The following is a 6,000-nucleotide window of genomic DNA, read 5'->3' on the forward strand; positions in this document are numbered from 1 at the left end:
TAGTTTTAACAAAAGTCCAGAGCTGGGAAGGATCAGTTTGTAACGTGTTTTCTGTATTCGCAACTAAGTTACTGTATTCTGTTCTAATTTCTTTTTTAAGTTCATTTCGTAACTTCTTAAATTCTAGGAAGTGATAAGCTATATTTCTGCTATTCTGCTTAATTGCCCTGTGGTGATGGGCTTTTGTTTTTATTTTCCTAATTATATTCTTAGTAAACCAAAACGGGTACTTTCTATTTACCTCTTTTTTGAGAGGAATGCACTTATCAAAAATATTACATATTGTATTATAAAATGATTCTGTAGCCGTATCAACCTCAGAATAACAGCTAAGGAATGTCCAGTCAATATTTTGAAGTTCAGAATAGAGTTGCCTAAAATTAGCTTTTCTAAAATTATATGTGCTGATATTACTTTTTTTGTTTATACCTAATAATTTGCTTAATTTTACTGTTATGGATAATGCTGGGTGGTACACATCCTCCTTAACTAAAGGAAATATGTCCCTAGTGACTGTTACGCTGTCTAAGTTCGAAAGTACTAAATCTAAAGTTTTCCCAAGATTATTCCTAATATTATTAAAAGATGCTATATTGTACAGCGACATAAAATTATGTAAGCATTGATATTTGGATGAGGTATTCAAAAAATTAAAATCTGTGCCTGTGATTTCTGGTAAGTTAAAATCACCAAATAAGAGGATAGTTAGAACTTCAATATTAGTTTACTTATGGCCAATTACATGTAACGAAACACATAATAAATTTATGGGAAATTTTTCATTGCGTCAAATTTCCGTCAAATTCAAGAGTACTAATGATCTATTCTAGTGCAATCGTTAGTGCATCGTTAGTGCTTCTAGAAAACACTAACAGTTTCGTTTGTCCTTCAATATTAGTGTAGTTATGGACAATTACATGTCACTAAACTCCTATAAGACATTTATTGGGAATTTTTAATTGCATCAAATTTCCGCCATATTCAAAAGCACTAATGATATCTTCTAGTGCAATTGTTAGTGGTTCTTAGTGCACCAACCCCTAACGTTAGTACTTCATTAGTGTAGGTGCTACAGGTACAATATCTTTGGAGGGCACAGTGAACTTGCGTCAACTTCAAGCACTAACAAAAAATTAATGCCATTCATTAGTGTATCGTTAGTGCTTCTAGAAAGCACTAAAAGTTTGTATGAAATTTGATATTTCTTAAGTTGGTCCCACCAGAAATCTTGAATAAATCCCAAAATATGGTAATGCTAACCTTAATGCTTAGTGCATTTAAGTGCACTAACGATGCAATAACGATTGTCTTTAACTGCATGTTTCTACCTCTATTTGTATAGAATTTGATATTTCTGAAGTTGTCCCCCATCTAAAATCTTGAATAAATCCCAAAATATTGTAGCACTAACGTCAGTGTTTAGTATTTTAAGTGCACTAACGATGCACTAACGATTGTCGTTAACTCTATGTTCCTATCTCTATTTGTATAGAATTTGAAATTACTGAAGTTGCCCATCCCACCGAAAATCTTGAATGAATTCCAAAATATGGTAGCACCAACGATAGTGCTTAGTACGTTTAAGTGCACTAACGATGCACTAACGTTTGCCATTAACCCCATGTTTCTATCCCTATTTGTATAGAATTTGATATTTCTGAAGTTGACCACCCCACCAAATTTTTTGAATAAATCTCAAAATATAGTAGTGCTAACGTTAGTGCTTAGTGCGTTTAAGTGCACTAATGATGCACTAATGATTGCTGTTAACACTATGTTTCTACCTTTATTTGTATACAATTTGATATTTCTGAAGTTGGCCCCCCAACCAAAAATCTTGAATAAATCCCAAAATATGATAACACTAACGTTAGTGCTTAGTGCTTATAAGTGCACTAACGATTCCCGTTAACTCAATGTTTCTATCTCTATTTGTATTGAATTTGATGTTTCTGAAGTTTGCCCCCCACTTTAAAACTATTATAACTTCGTACCGGAAGTGGTACAAACGAAAATGTTTACGGTACATTCCGGCACAAACGATTGGCATAGGTTTTGTTTTGAAATTTCTGGTGGGGGGCAGCCGTTTCCCCAGCTCCCACTTTAAAACTATTATAACTTCGTACCGGAAGTGGTACAAACGAAAATTTTTGCGGCACATTCCGGCACAAACGTAGCACACACTATTGGCATAGGTTTTGTTTCGAAATTCCAAGGTTGGAGTCTGCCGTTTCTCCAGCCCCCCCACTTTGAAACCCTTATAACTTCGTACCGGAAGTGGTACAAACGAAAATTTTTGTCCGGCACAAACGTAGCACAAAGGATTGGCATAGTTTTTGTTTCGAAATTCCAAGTTTGGAGGCCGCCGTTTCTCTAGCCCCCCACTTTAAAACCTTATAACTTCATACCGGAAGTGGTACAAACGAAAATTTTTGCGGTACATTCAGGCACAAACCTAGCACAAACGATTGACATAAATTTTGCTTTGAAATTCCTAGGTGGGGGGCTGCCGTTTCCCCAGCCCGCCACTTCAAAACCCTTACAATTTCGTACCGGAAGTGGTACAACCGAAATTTTTTGCGGTACATTCCGGCACAAACGTAGCACAAACGATTGGCATAGGTTTTGTTTTGAAATTTCTAGGTGGGGGGCAGCCGTTTTCCCAGCCCCCACTTTAAAACTATTATAACTTCGTACCGGAAGTGGTACAAACGAAAATTTTTGCGGCACATTCCGGCACAAACGTAGCACACACTATTGGCATAGGTTTTGTTTCGAAATTCTAAGGTTGGAGTCTGCCGTTTCTCCAGCCCCCCACTTTGAAACCCTTATAACTTCGTACCGGAAGTGGTACAAACGAAAATTTTTGTCCGGCACAAACGTAGCACAAAGGATTGGCATAGTTTTTGTTTCGAAATTCCAAGTTTGGAGGCCGCCGTTTCTCCAGCCCCCCCACTTTAAAACCTTATAACTTCATACCGGAAGTGGTACAAACGAAAATTTTTGCGGTACATTCAGGCACAAACCTAGCACAAACGATTGACATAAATTTTGCTTTGAAATTCCTAGGTGGGGCGGCTGCCGTTTCCCCAGCCCGCCACTTCAAAACCCTTACAATTTCGTACCGGAAGTGGTACAAACGAAAATTTTTGCGGTACATTCCGACACAAACGTAGCACAAACGATTGGCATAGGTTTTGTTTTGGAAATTCCTAGATTGGAGGCTGCCGTTTCCCTAGCCCCCCACTTCAAAAAACTTATAACTTCGTACCGGAAGTGGTACAGACAAAAATTTTTGCGGTACATTCCGGCACAAACGTAGCACAAACGATTGGCATAGGTTTTGTTTCGAAATTCCAAGTTTGGAGGCTGCCGCTTCTCCAGCCCCCCCCACTTTAAAACCCTTATAACTTCGTACCGGAAGTGGTACAAACGAAAATGTTGACGGTACATTCCGGCCCAAACGTAGCACAAACGATTGCCATAGGTTTTGTTTCGAAATTCCAAGTTTGGAGGCTGCCGTTTCTCCAGCCCCCCCACTTTAAAACCCTTATAACTTCGTACCGGAAGTGGTACAAACGAAAATTTTTGCGGTACATTCCGGCACAAACGTAGCACAAACGATTGGCATAGGTTTTGTTTTGAAATTCCTAGGTGGGGGGCTGCCGTTTCCCCAGCCCCCCCCACTTTAAAACCCTTATAACTTCGTACCGGAAGTGGTACAAACGAAAATTTTTGCGGTACATTCCGGCACAAACGTAGCACAAACGATTGGCATACCTTTTGTTTCGAAATTCCAAGTTTTGAGGCTGCCGTTTCTCCAGCCCCCTCCCACTTTAAAACCCTTATAACTTCGTACCGGAAGTGGTACAAACGAAAATGTTTACGGTACATTCCGGCACAAACATAGCACAAACGATTGCCATAGGTTTTGTTTCGAAATTCCAAGTTTGGAGGCTGCCGTTTCTCCAGCCCCCCCACTTTAAACCCTTATAACTTCGTACCGGAAGTGGTACAAACGAAAATTTTTGCGGTACATTCCGGCACAAACGTAGCACAAACGATTGGCATAGGTTTTGTTTTGAAATTCCTAGGTGGGGGGGCTGCCGTTTCCCCAGCCCCCCACTTTAAAACCCTTTTAACTTCGTACCGGAAGTGGTACAAACGAAAATTTTTGCGGTACATTCCGGCACAAACGTAGCACAAACGATTGCCATAGGTTTCGTTTCGAAATTCCAAGGTGGGGGGGCTGCCGTTTCCCCAGCCCCCCCACTTTAAAACTATTATAACTTCGTACCGGAAGTGGTACAAACGAAAATTTTTGCATTACATTCCGGCACAAACGTAGCACAAACGATTGGCATAGGTTTTGTTTCGAAACTCCAAGGTGGGGGGGCTGGCGAAATGCACCTATGAACTTATGTACTCCAAACAAACGACGGCGAGCTGCAGACCTACTTTACCTATATAAGATTATCAATGGTAAAATTGATTGTGTATTTTTACTATCACACATTAATTTTCGAGTTCCTGCCCGGCGAATTCGTTCTCTTAAATTGCTAACTTACGAGACGCCTAGATTATCAATTGTAAATCGCTCGTTGTTTTATAGACTTGCGCATGATTGCAATACATTGCTAACAGGATGTAATACTTTTACTTCTGAGCAAAACTTTAGAACTCAACTAAAAAGTACACTGTAAATTTAGAGGTAAACCTTCTTTGTTTGTATTTATTTATTTTATTTTTTTTTTATTTGTTATTGTTATGTTGTTCAGTCAATTGGCTTAATTCTGTATGAAACTGTGAATAAACAAATCTATATTATAAAGTTGAAAGTGACTATGTTTGTGACTCTTAACCTCTTGAACCGCCCAACCGATCTCAATCAAATTTTCAACATAGATGAGGTTCAAGCCTGGGGTGTTTTTTTTTGTCATTTCAGTTTGACGGCACAGCGTAGGGAAGGATGGAGGGAAATATATATATATTAAGGATGGCCAATTCCGGAATTTTTACTTTCCGAATTCCGGAAAGTAAATTTTCCGATTCCGGAATCCGGAAAATTTTGGTCATCCCTAATATATATATATATATATATATATATATATATATATATATATATATATATATATATATATATATAATATATATATATATATATATATATATATATATATATATATATATATATATATATATATATATATATATATATATATATAATGACTGTCTTTGTGACTTCACGCTTAAACCACCCGACCGATCTTAACCAAATTTTAAACATAGATGAGGTTCGGACCTGGTGTGATTTTTACCACATCACGTTTACGGTAGAACTTAGGGAAGGGGGAGGGGAGGGGAGATATGTGTAGAAATAAATAAAACTTAGTAACTCTTGAACCACTCAACCGATCTCGATCAAATTTTTAACATAGATGAGGTTTGGGCCTGAAGTGTTTCTTATCATTTCACTTTAGTGGTAGAACTTAGGAGGGAAGCTAGAAGGGGGATATATATAAAATAAAGAAAATGTAATTACTCTTGAATCACCGATCTCGATCAAATTTACTGCCTAGATGAAGATTAAACCTGAGAGGGTTTTGTCATATCACTTTGACGTTGTAACTTATAGGTGGAGGAGGGGAGAGACTTTAAAAATGATTGGAAATGACCGATATTAGTATCGAATACATAGTTTTCGGGATCGCTGAGATTAACAGTGACATTTCCGATGCCGTGCCCCGCAACATGGGGAAGAGAAGGGGATGTGTAAAAATCATCGAAAATAATCGATATCAAAAAACGCTTTAGTAATAGTAAAAAGTGACTAACTAACGGAATATATTGCTTTTTTAAAAATTTAACCCAGCGAAGCTAGTAGATAAATAAATAAAGTTAACTGAGATCTCATATTACCGAAATCCCCAAATTTGTTTGTAAACTCTATCGAAAGCTTGTCAATGGGTTCACTGCGTGATGATAAGTTAAGATGTTCAA

Source organism: Thermobia domestica, chromosome 6 (genome assembly GCF_964235325.1).
Source record: "Thermobia domestica chromosome 6, izTheDome1.hap1.1, whole genome shotgun sequence".
Lineage (NCBI taxonomy): Eukaryota > Metazoa > Arthropoda > Insecta > Zygentoma > Lepismatidae > Thermobia > Thermobia domestica.